The following is a 7,203-nucleotide window of genomic DNA, read 5'->3' as shown; positions in this document are numbered from 1 at the left end:
ACTTTTATATGGCTTTCTTGCCCTGGTCTTGTAACTTCACAAAATGATTGTCTGGGCCAAAATTTTGCAAGGTATTAGTAGATTTACTACAAAACTAGTGGATTGAAAATTCACTTAATGGGATTGTGCCCTATGTGGTCCAACAAGGAGATTGGTCGCTGTTCCTATTCTGTTAGGCTTATATAAGGGCCAAATCCACAGAGGTTCTGGGGCCCCTCACTACCATCAAAAAGAGCGTAGAGTGGAGTGCAGCCTTTGGGCCCAGGGTCCCTGCACTTAGAACTCCCTATATCAAGAAGAGAGAGTTGTAATAGTGAAGACAGGGATGGTGGCCTTGCTGGTCCATAGAGAGAGAACTGAGTGTGTTTGTGCAGGGGTGTGCCTCCTACTAAAGTACTGCAACACTTGTACCTGTGGGACAGAGACCTGAGTGTGGCTGGTGTAATTTGCTTCCTTCCCCCTTCGGGCATCGTGGTGGGAACAATACATTCCCTCATGCAGGGTAGGCCTTGGTATCATGACAGCAAGACAGAGAACCACTCTGGCCTGGGTAGCATGGTAGGAGGCAGCAGCATAGGTCAAGAAGGGCCCAGTGGCAGAGGCTCAGGAGATCCTGTGCAGGGGTCTTTCCATTAGTGAAGCAAGGCCCAGTGAGGCCCAGGGGTAGAACAGAAGCCTCGGAAGCCATGCAGGTGTCCCAGGTAGCATGGTGGTAGCCAGAGGTAGAGGTGACATGAAGACAACATTTGACCAGAAACACAACGTGCCAGTACAGTGATATTAGAAAGAATATGAGTAGTTTGGAAAAGAATAAGCAGATCTGCTTTGAGAATTTGTTTTACTGTTTACTGTTTGCTTTCTAGAAATAATAATAGTGGCTTTCACTTTGCCAATATTGTGTAAATGTCTTGATCACAGATGGCCGTAGCACTCATGGAATGGTTGATGCCAGTGGTTGTACATGCCTCATTCCTAGTTGTCTGCTAGTTTGAGGCACATCCTGTTTGCATGTGCAATGTGGTTAGATAGACAAACCACACAATTATGTTATATAATTATACTAGGATTGTCAAACCAATCTATGAAGGGATATTTGAATTTTATTTCCCAACAGGCATATACCTATGGATATAGTCAATAATATGAGAAAAAAGAAAATGGAAGTAGAAATATAAGTCAAATTCTGGTAACCCTGAATAAATAAATTAAAAGAGAAAATAATAATATTAAAATCAATAACAAAAATCAGAACAGTTAATATTTATTGAGTTATTAATTTCTAACAAAACAATAATAGTAGGAGACTTCAACACACCACTTTTGGTGAAGGACAGGACATCCAGAAAGAAGCTCAATAAAGACACGGAAGACCTAAATGCCACAATCAACCAACTTGACCTCATAGACATATACAGAACACTCCGCCTGACAGCAGCCAAGTATACTTTCTTTTCTAGTGCACATGGAACATTCTCTAGAAGACCACATATTAGGGCATAAAACAAGCCTTAGCAGAATCCAAAACATTCAAATATTACGAAGCATCTTCTCTGACCATAGGGGCATAAAGGTGGAAATCAATAACAGGAAAAGCAGGGAAAAGAAATCAGACACTTGGAAACTGAACAAAACAAAAGACTGGATTACAGAAGGCATTAAGGATGGAATAAAGAAATTCCAATGAGAACGAAAACACTTCCTGTAAAAACGCTGGGACACAGTGAAAGCAATGCTCAGAGGTCAATTTATATCAATAAATGCACACATACAAAAAGAAGAAAGGGCCAAAATCAAAGAATTATCCCCACAACTTGAACAAATAGAAAGAGAGCAACAAAAGAAACTCACAGGCGCCAGAAAAAAGAACAAATACTAAAAATTAGAGCTGAACTAAAAGAAATAGAAAAAAAAAATGAAAATAATTAACAAGACCAAAAGCTGGTTTTTTTGAAAAAATTAACAAAATTGATAAACCACTAGCCAAACTGACAAAAGAAAAACAGGAGAGGAACCAAATAACCTGAATAAGAAATGAGATGGGCGATATTACAACAGACCCAACTGAAATTAAAAGAATCATATCAGATTTTTGTGAAAAATTGTACTCTGACGAATGTGAAAACCTAGAAGAAATGGGTGAATTCCTAGAAACACACTGCCTACCTAAACTAACACAAAAAGAGGTAGAACAGCTAAATAGACCCATAACAAAAGAACAGATGGAAAAGGCAATCAAACCCCCCCACCCCAAAAAAGCCCTGGTCTGGACAGCTTCACTGCAGAGTTCTACCAAACATTCAGAGAAGAGTTAACACCACTACTACTTAAGGTATTTTAGAGCATAGAAAAGGACAGAATACTACCAAACTCATTCTATGAAGCCACCATATCCCTGATACCAAAACCAGGTAAAGACACCACAAGAAAAGAAAATTATAGACCTATATCCCTCATGAACTTAGATGCAAAAATCCTCAACAAAATTCTCGCCAACAGAATTCAACAACATATCAAAAAATAATTCACCATGACCAAGTGGGATTCATACCAGGTACGCAGGAATAGTTCAACATTAGAAAAACAATTAATGTAATCCATGACATAAATAAAACAAAAGACAAGAATCCTATGATTTTATCAATTGATGCAGAAAAGGCATTTGACAAAATCCAACACCTATTCATGATAAAAACTTGAGCAAAACAGGAATAGAAGGAAAATTTCTCAACATAATAAAGGGCATTTATATAAAGCCAACAGCAAACATCACCCTAAATGGAGAGAGCCTGAAAGCATTCCCACTGAGACTGGGAACCAGACAAGGATGCCCATTATCATTGCTCTTACTCAACATTGTGTTGGAGGTCCTAGCCAGAGAAATTAGGCTAGATAAGGAAATAAAGGGCATCCAGATTGTCAAGGAAGAAGTAAAAGTATCTCCATTTGCAGGTGACATGATCTTATACACAGAAAACCCTAAGGAATCCTTCAGAAAACTACTGAAACTAATAGAAGAGTTCAGCAGAGTATCAGGATACGAGATAAGCATACAAAAATCAGTTGGATTCCTCTACACCAACAAAAAGAACATTGAAGAGGAAATCACCAAATCAATGCCATTTACCGTAGCCCCCAAGAAGATAAAATAATTAGGAATAAATCTTACCAGAGATGTAAAAGACTTATACAAAGAAAACTGCAAAACACTTCTGCACGAAACCAAAAGAGACTTACATGAGTGGAAAAACATACCTTACTCATCGATAGGAATACTTAACATTATAAAAATGTCTATTCTGCCAAAAGGGATCTATACATTTAATGCAATTCCAATCCAAATCCCAACAGCATTCTTTGATGAGATGGAGAAACAAATCACCAACTTCATATGGAAGGGAAAGAAGCCCCGGATAAATAAGGTATTACTGAAAAAGAAGAACAAAGTGGGAGGCCTTACTTTCCCTGATTTTACAACCTATTATACCACCACGGTAGTCAAAACAGCCTGGTACTGGTACAACAACAGATACATGGACCAGTGGAAAAGAATTGAGAATCCAGATATAAATCCATCCACATATGAGCAGTTGATTTTTGACAAAGGCCCCAAAACAGTTAAATGGGGGAGAAGACAGTCTTTTTAACAAATGGTGCTGGCATAACTGGATATCCATCTGCAAAAAATGAAACAAGACCCATACCTCACTCCATGCAAAAAAACTGAGCTCAAAATGTATCAAACACCTAAATATAAAATCTAAAAAGGTAAAGATCATGGAAGAGAAAATAGGGACACTGTTCGGAGCCCTAATACATGGCGTAAATAGTATAGAAAACATTATTAAAAATGCAAAACAAAAACTAGATAACTGGGAGCTCCTAAGAATCAAAAATCTATGCTCATCCAAAGACTTCACCAAAAGAGTAAAAAGGCTTACAGACTGGGAAAAAGTTTTCAACTATGACATTTCCGATCAGCGCCTGATCTCTAAAGTCTACATGATACTGCAAAAACTCAACTGCAAAAAGACAAATAACCCAATTAAAAAATGGGCAAAAGACAGGCGGAGCCAAGATGGCGGACTAGGCAGACGCTACCTCGGATCCCTCTTACAACAAAGACACGGAAAAACAAGTGAATCGATCACATACATAACAATCTACGAACCCTGAACAACAAACACAGATTTAGAGACGGAGAACGAACTAATACGGGGAAGCAGCGATTGTTTCCGGAGCCTGGAGCCAGCGTACCAGTCAGGTACGGCACAAGCACAGAGAGCGGCTCCACCCCCCTGAACTAATCCCGGGAGGGGGACCAGCTGGTTTCACCGGCGGCGTGGGACGCAGCCGGTAGGAGAAGTCCCCGGGAGGCAGTGACTGGTCTTGGAGCAGAAAGAGCAGCGTCCGAGCCGGGGAACCGTCCCGCAGGGATTTGGACTGGATGCAGGTACGGCATAAACAGGGAAAGTTGCTCCACCCCCCTGAACTAACCCCGGGAAGGGGACCAGCCGGGTCGCGTGGGCAGCGTGGCACACAGCCGGTAGGAGAAGTCCCTGGGAGGCAGCGACTGGTATTGGAGCAGGGAGAACAGCGTCCCAGCCGGGACACTCGGTCACGGCACAAGCACGGGGACCTGCTCCACCCATCTGAACTAACCCCGGGAGGAGGCCCAACTGGTTCTCGGAGGCGGCACGGCCACGCGGCTGGAGGGACGAGAAGTACCCGGAAGGCAGCGACTGATTTTGGAGTCGAGAGTGCACCGTCCCAGTAGGGGAGCCTTGACGCTGGGCGTGGGGCTGGAAGCGGAGGATCTGACCGTGACTCCAGCGGGCCAGACCCCCCGGGGGCAATCTCCACACAGCCAGCACACATAGGCGACGTGCCCCCCGGGAGTCTCAGATATAATAGTCATTCCAAGCAAGACAAGCAACTCTGGCTATATTCTGAGGTGCTACTCTCCTATCTCTCTGTTCCCTCCCCCACCCTCCCCAGGCGGCTTCATTAACATCTGAATAGCCTGAGCCAGAGGGAGAACTCTGATAGGGATCTGACTGCATTTTTTTTTTAGCGGATTTTCTGGAAAAACTAGTTTCCCAGTGATGGCTCGGAGACAACAATCCATATCAAACCACTTAAAGAAGCAGACCATGACAGCTTCTCCAACCCCCCAAACAAAAGAATCAAAATCTTTCCCAAATGAAAATACAATCTTGGAATTATCAGATACAGAATATAAAAAACTAATTTACAGAATGCTTAATGATACCACAAATGAAATTAGGACAACTGCAGAAAAAGCCAAGGAACACACTGATAAAACTGTTGAAGAACTCAAAAAGATTATTCAAGAACATAGTGGAAAAATTAATAAGTTGCAAGAATCCATAGAGAGACAACATGTAGAAATCCAAAAGATTAACAATAAAATTACAGAATTAGACAACACACTAGGAAGTCAGAAGAGCAGACTCAAGCAATTAGAATGCACACTGTGACATCTGGAGGACCAGGGAATCGACACCAACACAGCTGAAAAAAAATCAGATAAAAGAATTAAAAAAAAATGAAGAAACCCTAAGAATTATGTGGGACTCTATCAAGAAGGATAACCTGCGGGTGATTGGAGTCCCAGAACAGGGAGGGGGGACAGAAAACACAGAGAAAATAGTTGAAGAACTCCTGACAGAAAACTTCCCTGACATCATGAAAGACGAAAGGATATCTATCCAAGATGCTCATCGAACCCCATTTAAGATTGATCCAAAAAGAAAAACACCAAGACATATTATCATCAAACTCACCAAAACCAAAGATAAACAGAAAATTTTAAAAGCAGCCAGGGAGAAAAGAAAGGTTTCCTTCAAGGGAGAATCAGTAAGAATATGTTCTGACTACTCAGCAGAAACCATGCAGGCAAGAAGGGAATGGGACGACATATACAGAGCACTGAAGGAGAAAAACTGCCAGCCAAGGATCATATATCCAGCAAAACTCTCTCTGAAATATGAAGGCGAAATTAAGATATTTACAGACAAACACAAGTTTAGAGAATTTGCAAAAACCAAACCAAAGCTACAAGAAATACTAAAGGATATTGTTTGGTCAGAGAACCAATAATATCAGATATCAACACAAAACAAGGTCACAAAACAGAACGTCCTGATATCAACTCAAATAGGGAATTCACAAAAACAAACAAATTAAGATTAATTAAAAAAACATACACATAACAGGGAATCATGGAAGGCAATAGGTAAAAGATCACAATAATCAAAAAGAGGGACTAAATATAGGAGGCATTGAACTGCCATATGGAGAGTGATACAAGACGATATAGAACAATACAAGTTAGGTTTTTACTTAGAAAAATAGGGGTAAATAGTAAGGTAACCACAAAAAGGTATAACAACTCTATAACTCAAGATAAAAACCAAGAAAAACGTAACGACTCAACTAACATAAAGTTAAGCACTATGAAAATGAGGATCTCACAATTTACTAAGAAAAACGCCTCAGCACAAAAAAGTATGTGGAAAAATGAAATTGTCAACAACACACATAAAAAGGCATCAAAATGACAGCACTAAAAACTTATTTATCTATAATTACCCTGAATGTAAATGGACTAAATGCACCAATAAAGAGACAGAGAGTCACAGACTGGATAAAGAAACACGATCCATCTATATGCTGCCTACAAGAGACACACCTTAGACTTAGAGACACAAACAAACTAAAACTCAAAGGATGGAAAAAATATATCAAGCAAACAATAAGCAAAAAAGAAGAGGAGTAGCAATATTAATTTCTGACAAAATAGACTTTAGACTTAAATCCACCACAAAGGATAAAGAAGGACACTATATAATGATAAAAGGGACAATTGATCAGGAAGACATAACCATATTAAATATTTATGCACCCAATGACAGGGCTGCAAGATACATAAATCAAATTTTAACAGAACTGAAAAGCGAGATAGATACCTCCACAATTATAGTAGGAGACTTCAACACACCACTTTCGGAGAAGGACAGGACATCCAGTAAGAAGCTCAACAGAGACACGGAAGATCTAATTACAACAATCAACCAACTTGACCTCATTGACTTATACAGAACTCTCCACCCAACTGCTGCAAAATATACTTTTTTTTCTAGCGCACATGGAACATTCTCTAGAATAGACCACATATTAGGT

This window comes from Loxodonta africana, unplaced genomic scaffold, assembly GCF_030014295.1.
Source record: "Loxodonta africana isolate mLoxAfr1 unplaced genomic scaffold, mLoxAfr1.hap2 scaffold_119, whole genome shotgun sequence".
Lineage (NCBI taxonomy): Eukaryota > Metazoa > Chordata > Mammalia > Proboscidea > Elephantidae > Loxodonta > Loxodonta africana.
This window is presented reverse-complemented; position numbering follows the sequence as displayed.